Source organism: Taudactylus pleione, unplaced genomic scaffold, assembly GCF_031769625.1.
Source record: "Taudactylus pleione unplaced genomic scaffold, aTauple2 ptg000967l, whole genome shotgun sequence".
Classification (NCBI taxonomy): Eukaryota; Metazoa; Chordata; class Amphibia; order Anura; family Myobatrachidae; genus Taudactylus; species Taudactylus pleione.
In genome coordinates, this window is record NW_028285368.1 from 7,287,501 (window position 1) to 7,310,000 (window position 22,500).

General features: G+C 36.7%; 5 non-coding genes and 84 pseudogenes across 5 annotated transcripts; all 89 read left to right on the top strand.

The window, feature by feature from the left end:
* The first annotated feature begins 56 nt into the window (after nt 1-56).
* LOC148461969 (5S ribosomal RNA) lies at nt 57-175 on the top strand (annotated as a pseudogene).
* A 116-nt stretch (nt 176-291) lies between these two features.
* LOC148461970 (5S ribosomal RNA) lies at nt 292-410 on the top strand (annotated as a pseudogene).
* A 116-nt stretch (nt 411-526) lies between these two features.
* Nucleotides 527-645, top strand: LOC148461971 (5S ribosomal RNA; annotated as a pseudogene).
* Nucleotides 646-761: 116 nt separating this feature from the next.
* Nucleotides 762-880, top strand: LOC148461972 (5S ribosomal RNA). The gene has a single exon (XR_015874159.1). It is a non-coding gene; the product is annotated as a 5S ribosomal RNA (ribosomal RNA).
* A 115-nt stretch (nt 881-995) lies between these two features.
* On the top strand, nt 996-1,114 carry LOC148461973 (5S ribosomal RNA; annotated as a pseudogene).
* Nucleotides 1,115-1,230: 116 nt separating this feature from the next.
* On the top strand, nt 1,231-1,349 carry LOC148461974 (5S ribosomal RNA; annotated as a pseudogene).
* A 349-nt stretch (nt 1,350-1,698) lies between these two features.
* LOC148461975 (5S ribosomal RNA) lies at nt 1,699-1,817 on the top strand (annotated as a pseudogene).
* A 116-nt stretch (nt 1,818-1,933) lies between these two features.
* LOC148461976 (5S ribosomal RNA) lies at nt 1,934-2,052 on the top strand (annotated as a pseudogene).
* A 116-nt stretch (nt 2,053-2,168) lies between these two features.
* Nucleotides 2,169-2,287, top strand: LOC148461977 (5S ribosomal RNA; annotated as a pseudogene).
* Nucleotides 2,288-2,402: 115 nt separating this feature from the next.
* On the top strand, nt 2,403-2,521 carry LOC148461978 (5S ribosomal RNA; annotated as a pseudogene).
* Nucleotides 2,522-2,872: 351 nt separating this feature from the next.
* Nucleotides 2,873-2,991, top strand: LOC148461979 (5S ribosomal RNA; annotated as a pseudogene).
* Nucleotides 2,992-3,107: 116 nt separating this feature from the next.
* Nucleotides 3,108-3,226, top strand: LOC148461980 (5S ribosomal RNA; annotated as a pseudogene).
* Nucleotides 3,227-3,343: 117 nt separating this feature from the next.
* Nucleotides 3,344-3,462, top strand: LOC148461981 (5S ribosomal RNA; annotated as a pseudogene).
* A 116-nt stretch (nt 3,463-3,578) lies between these two features.
* Nucleotides 3,579-3,697, top strand: LOC148461982 (5S ribosomal RNA; annotated as a pseudogene).
* A 115-nt stretch (nt 3,698-3,812) lies between these two features.
* Nucleotides 3,813-3,931, top strand: LOC148461983 (5S ribosomal RNA; annotated as a pseudogene).
* A 116-nt stretch (nt 3,932-4,047) lies between these two features.
* Nucleotides 4,048-4,166, top strand: LOC148461984 (5S ribosomal RNA; annotated as a pseudogene).
* A 116-nt stretch (nt 4,167-4,282) lies between these two features.
* Nucleotides 4,283-4,401, top strand: LOC148461985 (5S ribosomal RNA; annotated as a pseudogene).
* Nucleotides 4,402-4,517: 116 nt separating this feature from the next.
* Nucleotides 4,518-4,636, top strand: LOC148461986 (5S ribosomal RNA; annotated as a pseudogene).
* Nucleotides 4,637-4,752: 116 nt separating this feature from the next.
* Nucleotides 4,753-4,871, top strand: LOC148461987 (5S ribosomal RNA; annotated as a pseudogene).
* A 116-nt stretch (nt 4,872-4,987) lies between these two features.
* On the top strand, nt 4,988-5,106 carry LOC148461988 (5S ribosomal RNA; annotated as a pseudogene).
* Nucleotides 5,107-5,221: 115 nt separating this feature from the next.
* Nucleotides 5,222-5,340, top strand: LOC148461989 (5S ribosomal RNA; annotated as a pseudogene).
* Nucleotides 5,341-5,456: 116 nt separating this feature from the next.
* LOC148461990 (5S ribosomal RNA) lies at nt 5,457-5,575 on the top strand (annotated as a pseudogene).
* Nucleotides 5,576-5,691: 116 nt separating this feature from the next.
* LOC148461991 (5S ribosomal RNA) lies at nt 5,692-5,810 on the top strand (annotated as a pseudogene).
* A 116-nt stretch (nt 5,811-5,926) lies between these two features.
* On the top strand, nt 5,927-6,045 carry LOC148461992 (5S ribosomal RNA; annotated as a pseudogene).
* A 117-nt stretch (nt 6,046-6,162) lies between these two features.
* On the top strand, nt 6,163-6,281 carry LOC148461993 (5S ribosomal RNA; annotated as a pseudogene).
* Nucleotides 6,282-6,397: 116 nt separating this feature from the next.
* LOC148461994 (5S ribosomal RNA) lies at nt 6,398-6,516 on the top strand (annotated as a pseudogene).
* A 115-nt stretch (nt 6,517-6,631) lies between these two features.
* LOC148461995 (5S ribosomal RNA) lies at nt 6,632-6,750 on the top strand (annotated as a pseudogene).
* A 116-nt stretch (nt 6,751-6,866) lies between these two features.
* Nucleotides 6,867-6,985, top strand: LOC148461996 (5S ribosomal RNA; annotated as a pseudogene).
* Nucleotides 6,986-7,101: 116 nt separating this feature from the next.
* On the top strand, nt 7,102-7,220 carry LOC148461997 (5S ribosomal RNA; annotated as a pseudogene).
* A 116-nt stretch (nt 7,221-7,336) lies between these two features.
* Nucleotides 7,337-7,455, top strand: LOC148461998 (5S ribosomal RNA; annotated as a pseudogene).
* A 116-nt stretch (nt 7,456-7,571) lies between these two features.
* Nucleotides 7,572-7,690, top strand: LOC148461999 (5S ribosomal RNA; annotated as a pseudogene).
* Nucleotides 7,691-7,806: 116 nt separating this feature from the next.
* LOC148462000 (5S ribosomal RNA) lies at nt 7,807-7,925 on the top strand (annotated as a pseudogene).
* Nucleotides 7,926-8,040: 115 nt separating this feature from the next.
* Nucleotides 8,041-8,159, top strand: LOC148462001 (5S ribosomal RNA; annotated as a pseudogene).
* Nucleotides 8,160-8,510: 351 nt separating this feature from the next.
* On the top strand, nt 8,511-8,629 carry LOC148462002 (5S ribosomal RNA; annotated as a pseudogene).
* A 116-nt stretch (nt 8,630-8,745) lies between these two features.
* Nucleotides 8,746-8,864, top strand: LOC148462003 (5S ribosomal RNA; annotated as a pseudogene).
* Nucleotides 8,865-8,981: 117 nt separating this feature from the next.
* Nucleotides 8,982-9,100, top strand: LOC148462004 (5S ribosomal RNA; annotated as a pseudogene).
* Nucleotides 9,101-9,216: 116 nt separating this feature from the next.
* LOC148462005 (5S ribosomal RNA) lies at nt 9,217-9,335 on the top strand (annotated as a pseudogene).
* A 115-nt stretch (nt 9,336-9,450) lies between these two features.
* Nucleotides 9,451-9,569, top strand: LOC148462006 (5S ribosomal RNA; annotated as a pseudogene).
* Nucleotides 9,570-9,685: 116 nt separating this feature from the next.
* LOC148462007 (5S ribosomal RNA) lies at nt 9,686-9,804 on the top strand (annotated as a pseudogene).
* Nucleotides 9,805-9,920: 116 nt separating this feature from the next.
* LOC148462008 (5S ribosomal RNA) lies at nt 9,921-10,039 on the top strand (annotated as a pseudogene).
* A 116-nt stretch (nt 10,040-10,155) lies between these two features.
* On the top strand, nt 10,156-10,274 carry LOC148462009 (5S ribosomal RNA; annotated as a pseudogene).
* A 116-nt stretch (nt 10,275-10,390) lies between these two features.
* LOC148462010 (5S ribosomal RNA) lies at nt 10,391-10,509 on the top strand (annotated as a pseudogene).
* A 116-nt stretch (nt 10,510-10,625) lies between these two features.
* On the top strand, nt 10,626-10,744 carry LOC148462011 (5S ribosomal RNA; annotated as a pseudogene).
* Nucleotides 10,745-10,859: 115 nt separating this feature from the next.
* LOC148462012 (5S ribosomal RNA) lies at nt 10,860-10,978 on the top strand (annotated as a pseudogene).
* A 116-nt stretch (nt 10,979-11,094) lies between these two features.
* LOC148462013 (5S ribosomal RNA) lies at nt 11,095-11,213 on the top strand (annotated as a pseudogene).
* Nucleotides 11,214-11,329: 116 nt separating this feature from the next.
* On the top strand, nt 11,330-11,448 carry LOC148462014 (5S ribosomal RNA; annotated as a pseudogene).
* A 116-nt stretch (nt 11,449-11,564) lies between these two features.
* LOC148462015 (5S ribosomal RNA) lies at nt 11,565-11,683 on the top strand (annotated as a pseudogene).
* Nucleotides 11,684-11,800: 117 nt separating this feature from the next.
* LOC148462016 (5S ribosomal RNA) lies at nt 11,801-11,919 on the top strand (annotated as a pseudogene).
* A 116-nt stretch (nt 11,920-12,035) lies between these two features.
* LOC148462017 (5S ribosomal RNA) lies at nt 12,036-12,154 on the top strand (annotated as a pseudogene).
* A 115-nt stretch (nt 12,155-12,269) lies between these two features.
* Nucleotides 12,270-12,388, top strand: LOC148462018 (5S ribosomal RNA; annotated as a pseudogene).
* Nucleotides 12,389-12,739: 351 nt separating this feature from the next.
* Nucleotides 12,740-12,858, top strand: LOC148462019 (5S ribosomal RNA; annotated as a pseudogene).
* Nucleotides 12,859-12,974: 116 nt separating this feature from the next.
* On the top strand, nt 12,975-13,093 carry LOC148462020 (5S ribosomal RNA; annotated as a pseudogene).
* A 116-nt stretch (nt 13,094-13,209) lies between these two features.
* On the top strand, nt 13,210-13,328 carry LOC148462021 (5S ribosomal RNA; annotated as a pseudogene).
* A 116-nt stretch (nt 13,329-13,444) lies between these two features.
* On the top strand, nt 13,445-13,563 carry LOC148462022 (5S ribosomal RNA; annotated as a pseudogene).
* A 115-nt stretch (nt 13,564-13,678) lies between these two features.
* LOC148462023 (5S ribosomal RNA) lies at nt 13,679-13,797 on the top strand (annotated as a pseudogene).
* Nucleotides 13,798-14,148: 351 nt separating this feature from the next.
* LOC148462024 (5S ribosomal RNA) lies at nt 14,149-14,267 on the top strand (annotated as a pseudogene).
* A 116-nt stretch (nt 14,268-14,383) lies between these two features.
* On the top strand, nt 14,384-14,502 carry LOC148462025 (5S ribosomal RNA; annotated as a pseudogene).
* Nucleotides 14,503-14,618: 116 nt separating this feature from the next.
* On the top strand, nt 14,619-14,737 carry LOC148462026 (5S ribosomal RNA; annotated as a pseudogene).
* Nucleotides 14,738-14,853: 116 nt separating this feature from the next.
* On the top strand, nt 14,854-14,972 carry LOC148462027 (5S ribosomal RNA; annotated as a pseudogene).
* A 117-nt stretch (nt 14,973-15,089) lies between these two features.
* On the top strand, nt 15,090-15,208 carry LOC148462028 (5S ribosomal RNA; annotated as a pseudogene).
* Nucleotides 15,209-15,324: 116 nt separating this feature from the next.
* Nucleotides 15,325-15,443, top strand: LOC148462029 (5S ribosomal RNA; annotated as a pseudogene).
* Nucleotides 15,444-15,559: 116 nt separating this feature from the next.
* Nucleotides 15,560-15,678, top strand: LOC148462030 (5S ribosomal RNA; annotated as a pseudogene).
* A 116-nt stretch (nt 15,679-15,794) lies between these two features.
* On the top strand, nt 15,795-15,913 carry LOC148462031 (5S ribosomal RNA; annotated as a pseudogene).
* A 350-nt stretch (nt 15,914-16,263) lies between these two features.
* Nucleotides 16,264-16,382, top strand: LOC148462032 (5S ribosomal RNA; annotated as a pseudogene).
* A 116-nt stretch (nt 16,383-16,498) lies between these two features.
* Nucleotides 16,499-16,617, top strand: LOC148462033 (5S ribosomal RNA; annotated as a pseudogene).
* A 116-nt stretch (nt 16,618-16,733) lies between these two features.
* LOC148462034 (5S ribosomal RNA) lies at nt 16,734-16,852 on the top strand (annotated as a pseudogene).
* Nucleotides 16,853-16,967: 115 nt separating this feature from the next.
* On the top strand, nt 16,968-17,086 carry LOC148462035 (5S ribosomal RNA; annotated as a pseudogene).
* Nucleotides 17,087-17,437: 351 nt separating this feature from the next.
* On the top strand, nt 17,438-17,556 carry LOC148462036 (5S ribosomal RNA; annotated as a pseudogene).
* A 115-nt stretch (nt 17,557-17,671) lies between these two features.
* Nucleotides 17,672-17,790, top strand: LOC148462037 (5S ribosomal RNA; annotated as a pseudogene).
* Nucleotides 17,791-17,905: 115 nt separating this feature from the next.
* LOC148462038 (5S ribosomal RNA) lies at nt 17,906-18,024 on the top strand (annotated as a pseudogene).
* Nucleotides 18,025-18,140: 116 nt separating this feature from the next.
* LOC148462039 (5S ribosomal RNA) lies at nt 18,141-18,259 on the top strand (annotated as a pseudogene).
* A 116-nt stretch (nt 18,260-18,375) lies between these two features.
* Nucleotides 18,376-18,494, top strand: LOC148462040 (5S ribosomal RNA). Its single transcript, XR_015874427.1, has one exon. It is a non-coding gene; the product is annotated as a 5S ribosomal RNA (ribosomal RNA).
* A 116-nt stretch (nt 18,495-18,610) lies between these two features.
* LOC148462041 (5S ribosomal RNA) lies at nt 18,611-18,729 on the top strand (annotated as a pseudogene).
* Nucleotides 18,730-18,845: 116 nt separating this feature from the next.
* On the top strand, nt 18,846-18,964 carry LOC148462042 (5S ribosomal RNA; annotated as a pseudogene).
* A 116-nt stretch (nt 18,965-19,080) lies between these two features.
* LOC148462043 (5S ribosomal RNA) lies at nt 19,081-19,199 on the top strand. Its single transcript, XR_015873431.1, has one exon. It is a non-coding gene; the product is annotated as a 5S ribosomal RNA (ribosomal RNA).
* Nucleotides 19,200-19,315: 116 nt separating this feature from the next.
* Nucleotides 19,316-19,434, top strand: LOC148462044 (5S ribosomal RNA; annotated as a pseudogene).
* Nucleotides 19,435-19,549: 115 nt separating this feature from the next.
* Nucleotides 19,550-19,668, top strand: LOC148462045 (5S ribosomal RNA; annotated as a pseudogene).
* A 116-nt stretch (nt 19,669-19,784) lies between these two features.
* On the top strand, nt 19,785-19,903 carry LOC148462046 (5S ribosomal RNA; annotated as a pseudogene).
* Nucleotides 19,904-20,019: 116 nt separating this feature from the next.
* LOC148462047 (5S ribosomal RNA) lies at nt 20,020-20,138 on the top strand. Its single transcript, XR_015874428.1, has one exon. It is a non-coding gene; the product is annotated as a 5S ribosomal RNA (ribosomal RNA).
* A 116-nt stretch (nt 20,139-20,254) lies between these two features.
* Nucleotides 20,255-20,373, top strand: LOC148462048 (5S ribosomal RNA; annotated as a pseudogene).
* A 116-nt stretch (nt 20,374-20,489) lies between these two features.
* Nucleotides 20,490-20,608, top strand: LOC148462049 (5S ribosomal RNA; annotated as a pseudogene).
* Nucleotides 20,609-20,723: 115 nt separating this feature from the next.
* On the top strand, nt 20,724-20,842 carry LOC148462050 (5S ribosomal RNA; annotated as a pseudogene).
* Nucleotides 20,843-20,958: 116 nt separating this feature from the next.
* LOC148462051 (5S ribosomal RNA) lies at nt 20,959-21,077 on the top strand. The gene has a single exon (XR_015873432.1). It is a non-coding gene; the product is annotated as a 5S ribosomal RNA (ribosomal RNA).
* A 116-nt stretch (nt 21,078-21,193) lies between these two features.
* Nucleotides 21,194-21,312, top strand: LOC148462052 (5S ribosomal RNA; annotated as a pseudogene).
* A 115-nt stretch (nt 21,313-21,427) lies between these two features.
* LOC148462053 (5S ribosomal RNA) lies at nt 21,428-21,546 on the top strand (annotated as a pseudogene).
* A 116-nt stretch (nt 21,547-21,662) lies between these two features.
* On the top strand, nt 21,663-21,781 carry LOC148462054 (5S ribosomal RNA; annotated as a pseudogene).
* A 116-nt stretch (nt 21,782-21,897) lies between these two features.
* LOC148462055 (5S ribosomal RNA) lies at nt 21,898-22,016 on the top strand (annotated as a pseudogene).
* Nucleotides 22,017-22,132: 116 nt separating this feature from the next.
* Nucleotides 22,133-22,251, top strand: LOC148462056 (5S ribosomal RNA; annotated as a pseudogene).
* A 115-nt stretch (nt 22,252-22,366) lies between these two features.
* Nucleotides 22,367-22,485, top strand: LOC148462057 (5S ribosomal RNA; annotated as a pseudogene).
* Nucleotides 22,486-22,500: the final 15 nt, after the last annotated feature.

The window sequence follows — 22,500 nt, forward strand, 5'->3', positions numbered from 1 at the left end:
CAATGAATTTACTTGACTTAAGAAGTAATAGAGGTCTAAAGTTAACGCATTTGAGCACCTACAGCCAAACTTCACTGGACTTGCCCAATCTCGTCTGATCTTGGAAGCTATGCAGTGCTGGTCCTGGTTAGTACTTGGATGGGAGACCACCTGGGATTTCCAGGTGCTGTAGGTAATTTTATACTACCATAACATTCTTTTCTATTACATTTTACATTTCATTTTTTCAACTTATCTATGATTTTACTTGAGTTAAGAAGTAATAGAGGTCTAAAGATAATATTTTTGAGCACCTACTGCCAAACCACACTGGACTTGCCCAATCTTGTCTGATCTTGAAAGCTATGCAGTGTTGGGCCTGGTTAGTACTATGATGGGAGACCACCTGGGAATACCAGGTGCTGTAGGTAATTTTATACTGCCATAACATTCTTTTCTATTACATTTTACATTTCATTTTTTCAACTTATCAATGAATTTTCTTCAGTTAAGAAATAATAGAGGTCTTAAGTTAATGTATTTGAGAACCTATAGCCAAGCCACACTGGACATGCCCAATCTCGTCTGGTCTTGGACGCTATGCAGTGTTGGGCCTGGTTAGTACTTGGATGGGAGACCACCTGGGAATACCAGGTGCTGTAGGTAATTTTATACTGCCATAACATTCTTTTCTATTACCTTTTACATTTCATTTTTTCAACTTATCAATGAATTTATTCTAGTTAAGAAGTAATTGAGGTCTAAAGTTAATGTTTTTGAACATCTACAGCCAAATCACACTGGACACACCCAATCTCTTCTGATCTTGGAAGCTATGCAGTGTTGGGCCTGGTTAGTACTTGGATGGGAGACCACTTGGGAATACCAGGTGCTGTAGGTAATTTTATACTGCCATAAAATTCTTTTCTATTACATTTTACATTTAATTTTTTCAACTTATCAATGAATTTCTTGAGTTAAGAAGTAAAACAGGTCTAAAGTTAAAGATTTTGAGCACATACAGCCAAACCAAACTGGACATGCCCAATCTCGTCTGATCTTGGAATCTATGCAGTGTTGGGCCTGGTTAGTACTTGGATGGGAGACCTGCTGGGAATACCAGGAGCTGTAGGTAATTTTATAATGCCATAACATTCTTTTCTATTACATTTTACATTTAATTTTTTCAACTTATCAATAAATTTACTCTAGTTAAGAAGTAATAGAGGTCTAAAGTTAATGTGTTTGAGCACCTACAGCCAAACCACACTAGACATGCCCAATCTCAGCTGATCTTGGAAGCTATGCAGTGTTGGCCCTGGTTAGTACTTGGATGGGAGACCACCTGGGAATTCCAGGTACTGTAGGTAATTTTATACTGCCATAACATTCTTTTCTATTACATTTTACATTAAATTTTTTCAACTTTTCAATGAATTTAATTGAGTTAAGAAGTAACAAAGGTCTAAAGTTAATGTTTTGAGCAGCTACAGCCAAACCACACTGGATATGCCCAATCTCCTCTTATCTTGGAAGCTACGCAGTGTTGGCCTAGTTAGAACTTGTATTGGAGACCACCTGGGAATACCAGGTGCTGTAGGTAATTTTATACTGCCATAACATTCTTTTCTATATTATTTTACATCTAATTTTTTCAACTTATCAATGATTTTACTTGAGTTAAGAAGTAAAACAGGTGTAAAGTTAATGGTTTTGTGCACATACAGCCAAACCAAACTGGACATGCCCAATCTCATCTGATCTTGGAAGCTATGCAGTGTTGGTCCTGGTTAGTACTTGGATGGGAAACCACCTGGGAATACCCGGTACTGTAGGTAATTTTATACTGCCATAACATTCTTTTCTATTACATTTTACAATTCATTTTTTCAACTTATCAATGAATTTACTTGAGTTAAGAAATAATAGAGGTCTAAAGTTAATGTATTTGAGCACCTCTAGCCAAACCACACTGGACATGCCCAATCTCATTTGGTCTTGGATGCTATGCAGTGTTGGGCCTGGTTAGTACTTGGATGGGAGACCACCTGGGAATACCATGTGCTGTAGGTAATTTTATACTGCCATAACATTCTTTTCTATTACCTTTTACATTTAATTTTTTCAACTTATCAATGAATTTACTTGAGTTAAGAAGTAATAGAGGTCTAAAGTTAATATTTTTGATCACCTACAGCCAAACCATACTGGGCATGCCCAATCTCATCTGATCTTGCAAGCTATGCAGTGTTGGGCCTGGTTAGTACTTAGATGGGAGACCACCTGGGAATGCCAGGTGCTGCAGATAACTTTATACAGCCATAAAATTCTTTTCTATTACCTTTTACATTTCATTTTTTCAACTTATCAATGAATTTACTTGAGTTAAGAAGTAACAAAGGTCTAAAGTTAATGTTTTGAGCACCTACAGCCAAACCACACTGGACATGCCCAATCTCCTCTTATCTTGGAAGCTATGCAGTGTTGGGCCTGGTTAGAACTTGTATTGGGGACCACCTGGGAATACCAGGTGCTGTAGGTAATTTTGAACTGCCATAACATTCTTTTCTATATTATTTTACATTTAATTTTTTCAACTTATCAATGATTTTACTTGACTTAAGAAGTAATAGAGGTCTAAAGTTAATATTTTTGAGCACCTACAGCCAAACCACACTGGACATGCCCAATCTTGACTGATCTTGGAAACTATGCAGTGTTGGGCATGGTTAGAACTTGTATTGGGGACCACCTGGGAATACCAGGTGCTGTAGGTAATTTTGTACTGCCATAACATTCTTTTCTATATTATTTTACATTTAATTTTTTCAACTTATCAATGAATTTACTTGAGTTAAGAAGTAAAACAGTTCTAAAGTTAATGTTTTTGAGCACCTACAGCCAAACCACACTGGACATGCCCAATCCCGTCTGATCTTGGAAGGTATGCAGTGTTGGGCCTGGTTAGTTCTTGGATTGGAGACCACCTGGGAATACCAGGTGCTGTAGGTAAATTTATACAGCCATAACATTCTTTTCTATTACATTTTACATTTCATTTTTTCAACTTATTAATGATTTTACTTGAGTTAAGAAGTAATAGAGGTCTAAAGTTAACATTTTTGAGCACATACAGCCAAACCAAACTGGACATGCCCAATCTCTTCTGATCTTGGAAGCTATGCAGTGTTGGGCCTGGTTAGTACTTTGATGGGAGACCACCTGGGGATACCAGCTGCAGTAGGTAATTTTATACAGCCATAACATTGTTTTCTATTACATTTTACATTAAATTTTTTCAACTTATCAATGAATTTACATTGAGTTAAGAAGTAAAAGAGTTCTAAAGTTAATGTTTTTGAGGACCTACAGCCAAACCACACTGGACATGCCCAATCTCTTCTGATCTTGGAAGATATGCAGTGTTGGGCCTGGTTAGTACTGTGATGGGAGACCACCTGGGAATACCAGGTGCTGTAGGTAATTTTATACTGCCATAACATTCTTTTCTATTACATTTTACTTTTCATTAATTCAACTTATCAATGAATTTACTTCAGTTAAGAAATAATAAAGGTCTTAAGTTAATGTATTTGAGCACCTATAGCCAAGCCACACTGGACATGCCCAATCTCATCTGGTCTTGGACGCTATGCAGTGTTGAGCCTGGTTAGTACTTGGATGGGAGACCACCTGGGAATACCAGGTGCTGTAGGTAATTTTATACTGCCATAACATTCTTTTCTATTACATTTTACATTTCATTTTTTCAATTTATCAATGAATTTCTGGAGTTAAGAAGTAAAACAGGTCTAAAGTTAATGATTTTGAGAACATACAGCCAAACCAAACTGGACATGCCCAATCTCATCTGATCTTGGAATCTATGCAGTGTTGGGCCTGGTTAGTACTTGGATGGTAGACCAGCTGGGAATACCAGGTGCTGTAGCTAATTTTATAATGCCATAACATTCTTTTCTATTACATTTTACATTTAATTTTTTCAACTTATCAATGAATTTACTCTAGTTAAGAAGTAATAGAGGTCTAAAGTTAATGTTTTTGAGCACCTACAGCTAAACCACACTGGACACACCCAATCTCTTCTGTTCTTGGAAGCTATGCAGTGTTGGTTCAGGTTAGTTCTTGGATGGGAGACCACCTGGGATTTCCAGGTGCTGTAGGCAATTTTATACAGCCATAATATTCTTTTCTATTACATTTGACATTAAATTTTTTCAACTTATCAATGATTTTACTTGAGTTAAGAAAAAATAGAGGTCTAAAGTTAATATTTTTGAGCAGCTACTGCCAAACCACACTGGACATGCCCAATCTTGTCTGATCTTGGAATCTATGCAGTGTTGGGCCTGGTTAGTACTTGGATGGGAGACCACCTGGGAATTCCAGCTGCTGTAGGTAATTTTATACAGCCATAATATTCTTTTCTATTACATTTTACATTAAATTTTTTCAAATTATCAATGAATTTACTTGAGTTAAGAAATAAAAGAGTTCTAAAGTTAATGTATTTGAGCACCTACAGCCAAACCACACTGGATATGCCCAATCTCGTCAAATCTTGGAAGCTATGCAGTGTTGGTCCTGGTTAGTACTTGGATGGGAGACCACCTGGGAATACCAGGTGCTGTAGGTAATTTTATACGGCCATAACATTCTTTTCTATTACATTTTACATTTCATTTTTTCAACTTATCAATGAATTTACTTCAGTTAAGAAATAATAGAGGTCTTAAGTTAATGTATTTGAGCACCTATAGCCAAACCACACTGGACATGCCAAATCTCGTCAGGTCTTGGACGCTATGCAGTGTTGGGCCTGGTTAGTACTTGGATGAGAGACCACCTGGGAATACCAGGTGCTGTAGGTAATTTTATACTGCCATAACATTCTTTTCTATTACCTTTTACATTTCATTTTTTCAACTTATCAATGAATTTACTCTAGTTAAGAAGTAATAGTGGTCTAAAGTTAATGTTTTTGAGCACCTACAGCCAAACCACACTGGACACACCCAATCTCTTCTGATCTTGGAAGCTATGCACTGGTGGTCCTGGTTAGTACTTGGATGGGAGACCAGCTGGGAATACCAGGTGCTGTAGGTAATTTTATAATGCCATAACATTCTTTTCTATTACATTTTACATTTAATTTTTTCAACTTATCAATGAATTTCTGGAGTTAAGAAGTAAAACAGGTCTAAAGTTAATGATTTTGAGCACATACAGCCAAACCAAACTGGACATGCCCAATCTCATCTGATCTTGGAATCTATGCAGTGTTGGGCCTGGTTAGTACTTGGATGGGAGACCAGCTGGGAATACCAGGTGCTGTAGGTAATTTTATAATGCCATAACATTCTTTTCTATTACATTTTACATTTAATTTTTTCAACTTATCAATGAATTTACTCTAGTTAAGAAGTAATAGAGGTCTAAAGTTAATGTTTTTGAGCACCTACAGCCAAACCACACTGGACACACCCAATCTTTTCTGTTCTTGGAAGCTATGCAGTGTTGGTTCTGGTTAGTTCTTGGATGGGAGACCACCTGTGATTTCCAGGTGCTGTAGGTAATTTTATACTGCCATAACATTCTTTTCTATTACATTTTACATTTCATTTTTTCAACTTATCAATAATTTTACTTGAGTTAAGAAGAAATAGAGGTCTAAAGTTAATATTTTTGAGCACCTACTGCCAAACCACACTGGACATGCCCAATCTTGTCTGATCTTGGAATCTATGCAGTGTTGGGCCTGGTTAGTACTTGGATGGGAGACCACCTGGGAATACTAGGTGCTGCAGGTAATTTTATACAGCCATAAAATTCTTTTCTATTACATTTTACATTTAATTTTTTCAACTTATCAATGAATTTTCTTGAGTTAAGAAGTAAAACAGGTCTAAAGATAATGTTTTTGAGCACATACAGCCAAACCAAACTGGACATGCCCAATCTCTTCTGATCTTGGAAGCTATGCAGTGTTGGGCCTGGTTAGTACTTTGATGGGAGACCACCTGGGGATACCAGCTGCAGTAGGTAATTTTATACAGCCATAACATTGTTTTCTATTACATTTTACATTAAATTTTTTCAACTTATCAATGAATTTACATTGAGTTAAGAAGTAAAAGAGTTCTAAAGTTAATGTTTTTGAGGACCTACAGCCAAACCACACTGGACATGCCCAATCTCTTCTGATCTTGGAAGATATGCAGTGTTGGGCCTGGTTAGTACTGTGATGGGAGACCACCTGGGAATACCAGGTGCTGTAGGTAATTTTATACTGCCATAACATTCTTTTCTATTACATTTTACTTTTCATTAATTCAACTTATCAATGAATTTACTTCAGTTAAGAAATAATAAAGGTCTTAAGTTAATGTATTTGAGCACCTATAGCCAAGCCACACTGGACATGCCCAATCTCATCTGGTCTTGGACGCTATGCAGTGTTGAGCCTGGTTAGTACTTGGATGGGAGACCACCTGGGAATACCAGGTGCTGTAGGTAATTTTATACTGCCATAACATTCTTTTCTATTACATTTTACATTTCATTTTTTCAATTTATCAATGAATTTCTGGAGTTAAGAAGTAAAACAGGTCTAAAGTTAATGATTTTGAGAACATACAGCCAAACCAAACTGGACATGCCCAATCTCATCTGATCTTGGAATCTATGCAGTGTTGGGCCTGGTTAGTACTTGGATGGTAGACCAGCTGGGAATACCAGGTGCTGTAGGTAATTTTATAATGCCATAACATTCTTTTCTATTACATTTTACATTTAATTTTTTCAACTTATCAATGAATTTACTCTAGTTAAGAAGTAATAGAGGTCTAAAGTTAATGTTTTTGAGCACCTACAGCTAAACCACACTGGACACACCCAATCTCTTCTGTTCTTGGAAGCTATGCAGTGTTGGTTCAGGTTAGTTCTTGGATGGGAGACCACCTGGGATTTCCAGGTGCTGTAGGCAATTTTATACAGCCATAATATTCTTTTCTATTACATTTGACATTAAATTTTTTCAACTTATCAATGATTTTACTTGAGTTAAGAAAAAATAGAGGTCTAAAGTTAATATTTTTGAGCAGCTACTGCCAAACCACACTGGACATGCCCAATCTTGTCTGATCTTGGAATCTATGCAGTGTTGGGCCTGGTTAGTACTTGGATGGGAGACCACCTGGGAATTCCAGCTGCTGTAGGTAATTTTATACAGCCATAATATTCTTTTCTATTACATTTTACATTAAATTTTTTCAAATTATCAATGAATTTACTTGAGTTAAGAAATAAAAGAGTTCTAAAGTTAATGTATTTGAGCACCTACAGCCAAACCACACTGGATATGCCCAATCTCGTCAAATCTTGGAAGCTATGCAGTGTTGGTCCTGGTTAGTACTTGGATGGGAGACCACCTGGGAATACCAGGTGCTGTAGGTAATTTTATACGGCCATAACATTCTTTTCTATTACATTTTACATTTCATTTTTTCAACTTATCAATGAATTTACTTCAGTTAAGAAATAATAGAGGTCTTAAGTTAATGTATTTGAGCACCTATAGCCAAACCACACTGGACATGCCAAATCTCGTCAGGTCTTGGACGCTATGCAGTGTTGGGCCTGGTTAGTACTTGGATGAGAGACCACCTGGGAATACCAGGTGCTGTAGGTAATTTTATACTGCCATAACATTCTTTTCTATTACCTTTTACATTTAATTTTTTCAACTTATCAATGAATTTACTTGAGTTAAGAAGTAATAGAGGTCTAAAGTTAATATTTTTGATCACCTACAGCCAAACCATACTGGGCATGCCCAATCTCATCTGATCTTGCAAGCTATGCAGTGTTGGGCCTGGTTAGTACTTAGATGGGAGACCACCTGGGAATGCCAGGTGCTGCAGATAACTTTATACAGCCATAAAATTCTTTTCTATTACCTTTTACATTTCATTTTTTCAACTTATCAATGAATTTACTTGAGTTAAGAAGTAACAAAGGTCTAAAGTTAATGTTTTGAGCACCTACAGCCAAACCACACTGGACATGCCCAATCTCCTCTTATCTTGGAAGCTATGCAGTGTTGGGCCTGGTTAGAACTTGTATTGGGGACCACCTGGGAATACCAGGTGCTGTAGGTAATTTTGAACTGCCATAACATTCTTTTCTATATTATTTTACATTTAATTTTTTCAACTTATCAATGATTTTACTTGACTTAAGAAGTAATAGAGGTCTAAAGTTAATATTTTTGAGCACCTACAGCCAAACCACACTGGACATGCCCAATCTTGACTGATCTTGGAAACTATGCAGTGTTGGGCATGGTTAGAACTTGTATTGGGGACCACCTGGGAATACCAGGTGCTGTAGGTAATTTTGTACTGCCATAACATTCTTTTCTATATTATTTTACATTTAATTTTTTCAACTTATCAATGAATTTACTTGAGTTAAGAAGTAAAACAGTTCTAAAGTTAATGTTTTTGAGCACCTACAGCCAAACCACACTGGACATGCCCAATCCCGTCTGATCTTGGAAGGTATGCAGTGTTGGGCCTGGTTAGTTCTTGGATTGGAGACCACCTGGGAATACCAGGTGCTGTAGGTAAATTTATACAGCCATAACATTCTTTTCTATTACATTTTACATTTCATTTTTTCAACTTATTAATGATTTTACTTGAGTTAAGAAGTAATAGAGGTCTAAAGTTAACATTTTTGAGCACATACAGCCAAACCAAACTGGACATGCCCAATCTCTTCTGATCTTGGAAGCTATGCAGTGTTGGGCCTGGTTAGTACTTTGATGGGAGACCACCTGGGGATACCAGCTGCAGTAGGTAATTTTATACAGCCATAACATTGTTTTCTATTACATTTTACATTAAATTTTTTCAACTTATCAATGAATTTACATTGAGTTAAGAAGTAAAAGAGTTCTAAAGTTAATGTTTTTGAGGACCTACAGCCAAACCACACTGGACATGCCCAATCTCTTCTGATCTTGGAAGATATGCAGTGTTGGGCCTGGTTAGTACTGTGATGGGAGACCACCTGGGAATACCAGGTGCTGTAGGTAATTTTATACTGCCATAACATTCTTTTCTATTACATTTTACTTTTCATTAATTCAACTTATCAATGAATTTACTTCAGTTAAGAAATAATAAAGGTCTTAAGTTAATGTATTTGAGCACCTATAGCCAAGCCACACTGGACATGCCCAATCTCATCTGGTCTTGGACGCTATGCAGTGTTGAGCCTGGTTAGTACTTGGATGGGAGACCACCTGGGAATACCAGGTGCTGTAGGTAATTTTATACTGCCATAACATTCTTTTCTATTACATTTTACATTTCATTTTTTCAATTTATCAATGAATTTCTGGAGTTAAGAAGTAAAACAGGTCTAAAGTTAATGATTTTGAGAACATACAGCCAAACCAAACTGGACATGCCCAATCTCATCTGATCTTGGAATCTATGCAGTGTTGGGCCTGGTTAGTACTTGGATGGTAGACCAGCTGGGAATACCAGGTGCTGTAGGTAATTTTATAATGCCATAACATTCTTTTCTATTACATTTTACATTTAATTTTTTCAACTTATCAATGAATTTACTCTAGTTAAGAAGTAATAGAGGTCTAAAGTTAATGTTTTTGAGCACCTACAGCTAAACCACACTGGACACACCCAATCTCTTCTGTTCTTGGAAGCTATGCAGTGTTGGTTCAGGTTAGTTCTTGGATGGGAGACCACCTGGGATTTCCAGGTGCTGTAGGCAATTTTATACAGCCATAATATTCTTTTCTATTACATTTGACATTAAATTTTTTCAACTTATCAATGATTTTACTTGATTTAAGAAAAAATAGAGGTCTAAAGTTAATATTTTTGAGCAGCTACTGCCAAACCACACTGGACATGCCCAATCTTGTCTGATCTTGGAATCTATGCAGTGTTGGGCCTGGTTAGTACTTGGATGGGAGACCACCTGGGAATTCCAGCTGCTGTAGGTAATTTTATACAGCCATAATATTCTTTTCTATTACATTTTACATTAAATTTTTTCAAATTATCAATGAATTTACTTGAGTTAAGAAATAAAAGAGTTCTAAAGTTAATGTATTTGAGCACCTACAGCCAAACCACACTGGATATGCCCAATCTCGTCAAATCTTGGAAGCTATGCAGTGTTGGTCCTGGTTAGTACTTGGATGGGAGACCACCTGGGAATACCAGGTGCTGTAGGTAATTTTATACGGCCATAACATTCTTTTCTATTACATTTTACATTTCATTTTTTCAACTTATCAATGAATTTACTTCAGTTAAGAAATAATAGAGGTCTTAAGTTAATGTATTTGAGCACCTATAGCCAAACCACACTGGACATGCCAAATCTCGTCAGGTCTTGGACGCTATGCAGTGTTGGGCCTGGTTAGTACTTGGATGAGAGACCACCTGGGAATACCAGGTGCTGTAGGTAATTTTATACTGCCATAACATTCTTTTCTATTACCTTTTACATTTCATTTTTTCAACTTATCAATGAATTTACTCTAGTTAAGAAGTAATAGTGGTCTAAAGTTAATGTTTTTGAGCACCTACAGCCAAACCACACTGGACACACCCAATCTCTTCTGATCTTGGAAGCTATGCACTGGTGGTCCTGGTTAGTACTTGGATGGGAGACCAGCTGGGAATACCAGGTGCTGTAGGTAATTTTATAATGCCATAACATTCTTTTCTATTACATTTTACATTTAATTTTTTCAACTTATCAATGAATTTCTGGAGTTAAGAAGTAAAACAGGTCTAAAGTTAATGATTTTGAGCACATACAGCCAAACCAAACTGGACATGCCCAATCTCATCTGATCTTGGAATCTATGCAGTGTTGGGCCTGGTTAGTACTTGGATGGGAGACCAGCTGGGAATACCAGGTGCTGTAGGTAATTTTATAATGCCATAACATTCTTTTCTATTACATTTTACATTTAATTTTTTCAACTTATCAATGAATTTACTCTAGTTAAGAAGTAATAGAGGTCTAAAGTTAATGTTTTTGAGCACCTACAGCCAAACCACACTGGACACACCCAATCTTTTCTGTTCTTGGAAGCTATGCAGTGTTGGTTCTGGTTAGTTCTTGGATGGGAGACCACCTGTGATTTCCAGGTGCTGTAGGTAATTTTATACTGCCATAACATTCTTTTCTATTACATTTTACATTTCATTTTTTCAACTTATCAATAATTTTACTTGAGTTAAGAAGAAATAGAGGTCTAAAGTTAATATTTTTGAGCACTTACTGCCAAACCACACTGGACATGCCCAATCTTGTCTGATCTTGGAATCTATGCAGTGTTGGGCCTGGTTAGTACTTGGATGGGAGACCACCTGGGAATACTAGGTGCTGCAGGTAATTTTATACAGCCATAAAATTCTTTTCTATTACATTTTACATTTAATTTTTTCAACTTATCAATGAATTTTCTTGAGTTAAGAAGTAAAACAGGTCTAAAGATAATGTTTTTGAGCACATACAGCCAAACCAAACTGGACATGCCCAATCTCTTCTGATCTTGGAAGCTATGCAGTGTTGGGCCTGGTTAGTACTTTGATGGGAGACCACCTGGGGATACCAGCTGCAGTAGGTAATTTTATACAGCCATAACATTGTTTTCTATTACATTTTACATTAAATTTTTTCAACTTATCAATGAATTTACATTGAGTTAAGAAGTAAAAGAGTTCTAAAGTTAATGTTTTTGAGGACCTACAGCCAAACCACACTGGACATGCCCAATCTCTTCTGATCTTGGAAGATATGCAGTGTTGGGCCTGGTTAGTACTGTGATGGGAGACCACCTGGGAATACCAGGTGCTGTAGGTAATTTTATACTGCCATAACATTCTTTTCTATTACATTTTACTTTTCATTAATTCAACTTATCAATGAATTTACTTCAGTTAAGAAATAATAAAGGTCTTAAGTTAATGTATTTGAGCACCTATAGCCAAGCCACACTGGACATGCCCAATCTCATCTGGTCTTGGACGCTATGCAGTGTTGAGCCTGGTTAGTACTTGGATGGGAGACCACCTGGGAATACCAGGTGCTGTAGGTAATTTTATACTGCCATAACATTCTTTTCTATTACATTTTACATTTCATTTTTTCAATTTATCAATGAATTTCTGGAGTTAAGAAGTAAAACAGGTCTAAAGTTAATGATTTTGAGAACATACAGCCAAACCAAACTGGACATGCCCAATCTCATCTGATCTTGGAATCTATGCAGTGTTGGGCCTGGTTAGTACTTGGATGGTAGACCAGCTGGGAATACCAGGTGCTGTAGGTAATTTTATAATGCCATAACATTCTTTTCTATTACATTTTACATTTAATTTTTTCAACTTATCAATGAATTTACTCTAGTTAAGAAGTAATAGAGGTCTAAAGTTAATGTTTTTGAGCACCTACAGCTAAACCACACTGGACACACCCAATCTCTTCTGTTCTTGGAAGCTATGCAGTGTTGTTTCAGGTTAGTTCTTGGATGGGAGACCACCTGGGATTTCCAGGTGCTGTAGGCAATTTTATACAGCCATAATATTCTTTTCTATTACATTTGACATTAAATTTTTTCAACTTATCAATGATTTTACTTGAGTTAAGAAAAAATAGAGGTCTAAAGTTAATATTTTTGAGCAGCTACTGCCAAACCACACTGGACATGCCCAATCTTGTCTGATCTTGGAATCTATGCAGTGTTGGGCCTGGTTAGTACTTGGATGGGAGACCACCTGGGAATTCCAGCTGCTGTAGGTAATTTTATACAGCCATAATATTCTTTTCTATTACATTTTACATTAAATTTTTTCAAATTATCAATGAATTTACTTGAGTTAAGAAATAAAAGAGTTCTAAAGTTAATGTATTTGAGCACCTACAGCCAAACCACACTGGATATGCCCAATCTCGTCAAATCTTGGAAGCTATGCAGTGTTGGTCCTGGTTAGTACTTGGATGGGAGACCACCTGGGAATACCAGGTGCTGTAGGTAATTTTATACGGCCATAACATTCTTTTCTATTACATTTTACATTTCATTTTTTCAACTTATCAATGAATTTACTTCAGTTAAGAAATAATAGAGGTCTTAAGTTAATGTATTTGAGCACCTATAGCCAAACCACACTGGACATGCCAAATCTCGTCAGGTCTTGGACGCTATGCAGTGTTGGGCCTGGTTAGTACTTGGATGAGAGACCACCTGGGAATACCAGGTGCTGTAGGTAATTTTATACTGCCATAACATTCTTTTCTATTACCTTTTACATTTCATTTTTTCAACTTATCAATGAATTTACTCTAGTTAAGAAGTAATAGTGGTCTAAAGTTAATGTTTTTGAGCACCTACAGCCAAACCACACTGGACACACCCAATCTCTTCTGATCTTGGAAGCTATGCACTGGTGGTCCTGGTTAGTACTTGGATGGGAGACCAGCTGGGAATACCAGGTGCTGTAGGTAATTTTATAATGCCATAACATTCTTTTCTATTACATTTTACATTTAATTTTTTCAACTTATCAATGAATTTCTGGAGTTAAGAAGTAAAACAGGTCTAAAGTTAATGATTTTGAGCACATACAGCCAAACCAAACTGGACATGCCCAATCTCATCTGATCTTGGAATCTATGCAGTGTTGGGCCTGGTTAGTACTTGGATGGGAGACCAGCTGGGAATACCAGGTGCTGTAGGTAATTTTATAATGCCATAACATTCTTTTCTATTACATTTTACATTTAATTTTTTCAACTTATCAATGAATTTACTCTAGTTAAGAAGTAATAGAGGTCTAAAGTTAATGTTTTTGAGCACCTACAGCCAAACAACACTGGACACACCCAATCTTTTCTGTTCTTTGAAGCTATGCAGTGTTGGTTCTGGTTAGTTCTTGGATGGGAGACCACCTGTGATTTCCAGGTGCTGTAGGTAATTTTATACTGCCATAACATTCTTTTCTATTACATTTTACATTTCATTTTTTCAACTTATCAATAATTTTACTTGAGTTAAGAAGAAATAGAGGTCTAAAGTTAATATTTTTGAGCACCTACTGCCAAACCACACTGGACATGCCCAATCTTGTCTGATCTTGGAATCTATGCAGTGTTGGGCCTGGTTAGTACTTGGATGGGAGACCACCTGGGAATACTAGGTGCTGCAGGTAATTTTATACAGCCATAAAATTCTTTTCTATTACATTTTACATTTAATTTTTTCAACTTATCAATGAATTTTCTTGAGTTAAGAAGTAAAACAGGTCTAAAGATAATGTTTTTGAGCACATACAGCCAAACCAAACTGGACATGCCCAATCTCTTCTGATCTTGGAGGCTATGCAGTGTTGGGCCAGGTTAGTACTTGGATGGGAGACCACCTGGGAATTCCAGCTGCTGTAGGTAATTTTATACAGCCATAATATTCTTTTCTATTACATTTTACATTAAATTTTTTCAACTTATCAATGAATTTACTTGAGTTAAGAAATAATAGAGGTCTTAAGTTAATGTATTTGAGCACCTATAGCCAAACCACACTGGACATGCCAAATCTCGTCAGGTCTTGGACGCTATGCAGTGTTGGGCCTGGTTATTACTTGGATGAGACACCACCTGGGAATACCAGGTGCTGTAGGTAATTTTATACTGCCATAACATTTTTTTCTATTACCTTTTACATTTCATTTTTTCAACTTATCAATGAATTTACTCTAGCTAAGAAGTAATAGAGGTCTAAAGTTAATGTTTTTGAGCACCTACAGCCAAACCACACTGGACACACCCAATCTCTTCTGATCTTGGAAGCTATGCACTGGTGGTCCTGGTTAGTACTTGGATGGGAGGCCACCTGGGAATACCTCGTGCTGTAGGTAATTTTATACAGCCATAAAATTCTTTTCTATTACCTTTTACATTTAATTTTTTCAACTTATCAATGAATTTACTTGAGTTAAGAAGTAATAGATTTAAAAAAGTTAATGATTTTGAGCACCTACAGCCAAACCACACTGGACTTGCCCAATCTTGTCTGATCTTGGAAGCTATGCACTGTTGGGCCTGGTTAGTTCTTGGATGGGAGACCACCTGGGAATACCAGCTGCAGTAGGTAATTTTATACAGCCATAACATTCTTTTCTATTACATTTTACATTAAATTTTTTTAACTTATCAATGAATTTACTTGAGTTAAGAAGTAAAACAGTTCTAAAGTTAATGTTTTTGAGCACCTATAGCCAAACCACACTGGACATGCCCAATCTCGTCTGGTCTTGGATGCTATGCAGTGTTTGGCCTGGTTAGTACTTGGATGGGAGACCACCTGGGAATACTAGGTGCTGTAGGTAATTTTATACTGCCATAAAATTCTTTTCTATTACATTTTACATTTCATTTTTTCAACTTATCAATGAATTTACTTGAGTTAAGAAGTAATAGAGGTCTAAAGTTAATATTTTTGAGAACTTACAGCCAAACCACACTGGACATGCCCAATCTCATCTGATCTTGGAAGCTATGCAGTGTTGGTCCTGGTTAGTACTTGGATGGGAGACCACCTGGGATTTCCAGGTGCTGTAGGTAATTTTATACTGCCATAACATTCTTTTCTATTACATTTTACATTTAATTTTTTCAAATTATCAATGAATTTACTCTAGATAAGAAGTAATAGAGTTCTAAAGTTAATGTTTTTGAGCACCTACAGCCAAACCACACTGGGCACACCCAATCTTTTCTGATCTTGGAAGCTATGCAGTGGTGGGCCTGGTTAGTACTTGGATGGGAGACCACCTGGGAATACCAGGTGCTGCAGATAATTTTATACAGCCATAAAATTCTTTTCTATTACATTTTACATTTAATTTTTTCAACTTATCAATGAATTTACTTGAGTTAAGAAGTAACAAAGGTCTAAAGTTAAAGGTTTGAGCACCTACAACCAAACCACACAGGACATGCCCAATCTCCTCTTACCTTGGAAGCTATGCAGTGTTGGGCCTGGTTAGAACTTGTATTGGAGACCACCTGGGAATACCAGGTGCTGTAGGTAATTTTGTACTGCCATAACATTCTTTTCTATATTATTTTACATTTAATTTTTTCAACTTATCAATGATTTTACTTGACTTAAGAAGTAATAGATGTCTAAAGTTAATATTTTTGAGCGCCTACAGCCAAACCACACTGGACATGCCCAATCTTGTCTGATCTTGGAAACTATGCAGTGTTGGGCCTGGTTAGTACTTGGATGGGAGACCACCTTGGAATACCAGGTGCTGCAGATAATTTTATACAGCCATAAAATTATTTTCTATTACATTTTACATTTAATTTTTTCAACTTGTCAATGAATTTACTTGAGATAAGAAGTAAAACTGGTCTAAAGTTAATGTTTTTGAGCAACTACAGCCAAACCACACTGGACATGCCCAATCCCGACAGATCATGGAAGCTATGCAGTGTTGGGCCTGGTTAGTTCTTGGATGGGAGACCACCTGGGAATACCAGGTGCTGTAGGTAATGTTATACTGCCATAACATTCTTTTCTTTTACATTTTACATTTAATTTTTTCAACTTATCAATGAATTTACTCTAGTTAAGAAGTAATAGAGGTCTAAAGTTAATGTTTTAGAGCACCTACAGCATAACCACACTGGACATGCCCAATCTCGTCTGGTCTTGGACGCTATGCAGTGTTGGGCCTGGTTAGTACTTGGAAGGGAGACCACCTGGGAATACCAGGTGCTGTAGGTAATTTTATACTGCCATAACATTCTTTTCTATTACATTTTACATTTAATTTTTTCAACTTATCAATGAATTTCTGGAGTTAAGAAGTAAAACAGGTCTAAAGTTAATGATTTTGAGCACATACAGCCAAACCAAACTGGACATGCCCAATCTCATCTGATCTTGGAATCTATGCAGTGTTGGGCCTGGTTAGTACTTGGATGGGAGACCAGCTGGGAATACCAGGTGCTGTAGGTAATTTTATAATGCCATAACATTCTTTTCTATTACATTTTACATTTAATTTTTTCAACTTATCAATGAATTTACTCTAGTTAAGAAGTAATAGACGTCTAAAGTTAATGTTTTTAAGCACCTACAGCCAAACCACACTGGACACACCCAATCTCTTCTGTTCTTGGAAGCTATGCAGTGTTGGTTCTGGTTAGTTCTTGGATTGGAGACCACCTGGGATTTCCAGGTGCTGTAGGCAATTTTATACTGCCATAACATTCTTTTCTATTACATTTTACATTTCATTTTTTCAACTTATCAATGATTTTACTTGAGTTAAGAAGAAATAGAGGTCTAAAGTTAATATTTTTAAGCACCTACTGCCAAACCACACTGGACATGCCCAATCTTGTCTGATCTTGGAATCTATGCAGTGTAGGGCCTGGTTAGTACTTGGATGGGAGACCACCTGGGAATACTAGGTTCTGCAGGTAATTTTATACAGCCATAAAAATCTTTTCTATTACATTTTACATTTAATTTTTTCAACTTATCAATGAATTTCTTGAGTTAAGAAGTAAAACAGGTCTAAAGTTAATGTTTTTGAGCACATACAGCCAAACCACACTGGACATGCCCAATCCTGTCTGATCTTGGAAGCTATGCAGTGTTGGGCCTGGTTAGTACTTGGATGGGATACCACCTGGGAATAACAGGAGCTGTAGGTAATTTTATACTGCCTTAACATTCTTTTCTGTTACATTTTACATTTCATTTTTAAACTTATCAATGAATTTACTTGAGTTAAGACGTAAAAGAGTTCTAAAGTTAATGTTTTTGAGCACCTACAGCCAAACCACACTGGACATGCCCAATCTTGTCTGATCTTGGAAGCTATGCAGTGTTGGGCCTGGTTAGTACTTGGATGGGAGACCACCTGTGAATACCAGGTGCTGGTGGTAATTTTATACTGCCAAAACATTCTTTTCTATTACATTTTACATTTAATTTTTTCAACTTATCAATGCATTTACTTGAGCTAAGAAGTAATAGAAGTTTAAATTTAATGCTTTTGAGCACGTACAGCCAAACCACACTGGACATGCCCAATCTCGTCTGATCTTGGAAGCTATGCAGTGTTGGCCCTGGTTAGTTCTTGGATGGGAAACCACCTGGGAATACCAGATGCTGTAGGTATTTTTATGCAGCCATAACATTCTTTTCTATTACATTTTACATTTAATTTTTTCAACTTATCAATGAATTTACTTGAGTAAAGAAGTAAAAGAGGTCTAAAGTTAATGTATTTGAGCACCTACAGCCAAACCACACTGGACATGCCCAATCTCGTCTGATCTTGGAAACTATGCAGTGTTGGGCCTGGTTAGTACTTGGATGGGAGACCACCTGGGAATACCAGGTGCTGTAGGTAATTTTATACAGCCATAAAATTCTCTTCTATTACATTTTACATTAAATTTTTTCAACTTATCAATGAATTTACTTGAGTTAAGAAGTAAAAGAGTTCTAAAGTTGATGTTTTTGTGCACATACAGCCAAACCACACTGGACATGCCCAATCTCGTCTGATCTTGGAAGCTATGCAGTGTTGGACCAGGTTAGTACTTGGATGGGAGAACACCTGGGAATACCAGATGCTGTAGGTAATGTTATACTGACATAACATTCTTTTCTATTACATTTTACATTTAATTTTTTCAACTTATCAATGAATTTACTTGAGTTAAGAAGTAAAAGAGGTCTAAAGTTAAAGTTTTTGAGTGCCTACAGCCAAACCACACTGGACATGCCCAATCTCGTCTTATCTTGGAAGCTATGCAGTGTTGGACCAGGTTAGTACTTCGATGGGAGACCACCTGGGAATACCAGGTGCTGTAGGTAATTTTATACTGCCATAACAATCTTTTCTATTACATTTTACATTTAATTTTTTCAACTTATCAATGAATTTACTTGAGTAAAGAAGTAAAAGAGGTCTAAAGTTAATGTATTTGAGCACCTACAGCCAAACCACACTGGACATGCCCAATCTCGTCTGATCTTGGAAACTATGCAGTGTTGGGCCTGGTTAGTACTTGGTTGGGAGACCACCTGGGAATACCAGGTGCTGTAGGTAATTTTAAACTGCCATAACATTCTTTTCTATTACATTTTACATTTAATTTTTTCAACTTATCAATGAATTTACTTGAGTTAAGAAGTAATAGAAGTCTAAATTTAATGCTTTTTAGCACCTACAGCCAAACTACACTGGACATGCCCAATCTCGTCTGATCTTGGAAACTATGCAGTGTTGGGCCTGGTTAGTACTTGGATGGGATACCACCTGGGAATAACAGGAGCTGTAGGTAATTTTATACTGCCTTAACATTCTTTTCTGTTACATTTTACATTTCATTTTTAAACTTATCAATGAATTTACTTGAGTTAAGAAGTAAAAGAGTTCTAAAGTTAACATTTTTGAGCACCTACAGCCAAACCACACTGGACATGCCCAATCTTGTCTGATCTTGGAAGCTATGCAGTGTTGGGCCTGGTAAGTACTTGGATGGGAGACCACCTGTGAATACTAGGTGCTGGTGGTAATTTTATACTGCCAAAACATTCTTTACTATTACATTTTACATTTAATTTTTTCAACTTATCAATGCATTTACTTGAGCTAAGAAGTAATAGAAGTTTAAATTTAATGCTTTTGAGCACGTACAGCCAAACCACACTGGACATGCCCAATCTCGTCTGATCTTGGAAGCTATGCAGTGTTGGCCCTGGTTAGTTCTTGGATGGGAAACCACCTGGGAATACCAGATGCTGTAGGTATTTTTATGCAGCCATAACATTCTTTTCTATTACATTTTACATTTAATTTTTTCAACTTATCAATGAATTTACTTGAGTAAAGAAGTAAAAGAGGTCTAAAGTTAATGTATTTGAGCACCTACAGCCAAACCACACTGGACATGCCCAATCTCGTCTGATCTTGGAAACTATGCAGTGTTGGGCCTGGTTAGTACTTGGATGGGAGACCACCTGGGAATACCAGGTGCTGTAGGTAATTTTATACAGCCATAACATTCTCTTCTATTACATTTTACATTAAATTTTTTCAACTTATCAATGAATTTACTTGAGTTAAGAAGTAAAAGAGTTCTAAAGTTGATGTTTTTGTGCACATACAGCCAAACCACACTGGACATGCCCAATCTCGTCTGATCTTGGAAGCTATGCAGTGTTGGACCAGGTTAGTACTTGGATGGGAGAACACCTGGGAATACCAGATGCTGTAGGTAATGTTATACTGACATAACATTCTTTTCTATTACATTTTACATTTAATTTTTTCAACTTATCAATGAATTTACTTGAGTTAAGAAGTAAAAGAGGTCTAAAGTTAAAGTTTTTGAGTGCCTACAGCCAAACCACACTGGACATGCCCAATCTCGTCTTATCTTGGAAGCTATGCAGTGTTGGACCAGGTTAGTACTTGGATGGGAGACCACCTGGGAATACCAGGAGCTGTAGGTAATTTTATACTGCCTTAACATTCTTTTCTGTTACATTTTACATTTCATTTTTAAACTTATCAATGAATTTACTTGAGTTAAGAAGTAAAAGAGTACTAAAGTTAATGTTTTTGAGCACCTACAGCCAAACCACACTGGACATGCCCAATCTCATTTTATCTTGGAAGTTATGCAGTGTTGGGCCTGGTTAGTACTTCGATGGGAGACCACCTGGGAATACCAGGTGCTGTAGGTAATTTTATACTGCCATAACATTCTTTTCTATTACATTTTACATTTAATTTTTTCAACTTATCAATGAATTTACTTGAGTAAAGAAGTAAAAGAGGTCTAAAGTTAATGTATTTGAGCACCTACAGCCAAACCACACTGGACATGCCCAATCTCGTCTGATCTTGGAAACTATGCAGTGTTGGGCCTGGTTAGTACTTGGTTGGGAGACCACCTGGGAATACCAGGTGCTGTAGGTAATTTTAAACTGCCATAACATTCTTTTCTATTACATTTTACATTTAATTTTTTCAACTTATCAATGAATTTACTTGAGTTAAGAAGTAATAGAAGTCTAAATTTAATGCTTTTTAGCACCTACAGCCAAACTACTCTGGACATGCCCAATCTCGTCTGATCTTGGAAACTATGCAGTGTTGGGCCTGGTTAGTACTTGGATGGGATACCACCTGGGAATAACAGGAGCTGTAGGTAATTTTATACTGCCTTAACATTCTTTTCTGTTACATTTTACATTTCATTTTTAAACTTATCAATGAATTTACTTGAGTTAAGAAGTAAAAGAGTTCTAAAGTTAACGTTTTTGAGCACCTACAGCCAAACCACACTGGACATGCCCAATCTTGTCTGATCTTGGAAGCTATGCAGTGTTGGGCCTGGTTTGTACTTGGATGGGAGACCACCTGTGAATACCAGGTGCTGGTGGTAATTTTATACTGCCAAAACATTCTTTTCTATTACATTTTACATTTAATTTTTTCAACTTATCAATGCATTTACTTGAGCTAAGAAGTAATAGAAGTTTAAATTTAATGCTTTTGAGCACGTACAGCCAAACCACACTGGACATGCCCAATCTCGTCTGATCTTGGAAGCTATGCAGTGTTGGCCCTGGTTAGTTCTTGGATGGGAAACCACCTGGGAATACCAGATGCTGTAGGTATTTTTATGCAGCCATAACATTCTTTTCTATTACATTTTACATTTAATTTTTTCAACTTATCAATGAATTTACTTGAGTAAAGAAGTAAAAGAGGTCTAAAGTTAATGTATTTGAGCACCTACAGCCAAACCACACTGGACATGCCCAATCTCGTCTGATCTTGGAAACTATGCAGTGTTGGGCCTGGTTAGTACTTGGATGGGAGACCACCTGGGAATACCAGATGCTGTAGGTATTTTTATGCAGCCATAACATTCTTTTCTATTACATTTTACATTTAATTTTTTCAACTTATCAATGAATTTACTTGAGTAAAGAAGTAAAAGAGGTCTAAAGTTAATGTATTTGAGCACCTACAGCCAAACCACACTGGACATGCCCAATCTCGTCTGATCTTGGAAGCTATGCAGTGTTGGACCAGGTTAGTACTTGGATGGGAGACCACCTGGGAATACCAGGAGCTGTAGGTAATTTTATACTGCCTTAACATTCTTTTCTGTTACATTTTACATTTCATTTTTAAACTTATCAATGAATTTACTTGAGTTAAGAAGTAAAAGAGGTCTAAAGTTAAAGTATTTGAGCACCTACAGCCAAACCACACTGGACATGCCCAATCTCGTCTGATCTTGGAAGCTATGCAGTGTTGGACCAGGTTAGTACTTGGATGGGAGACCACCTGGGAATACCAGGAGCTGTAGGTAATTTTATACTGCCTT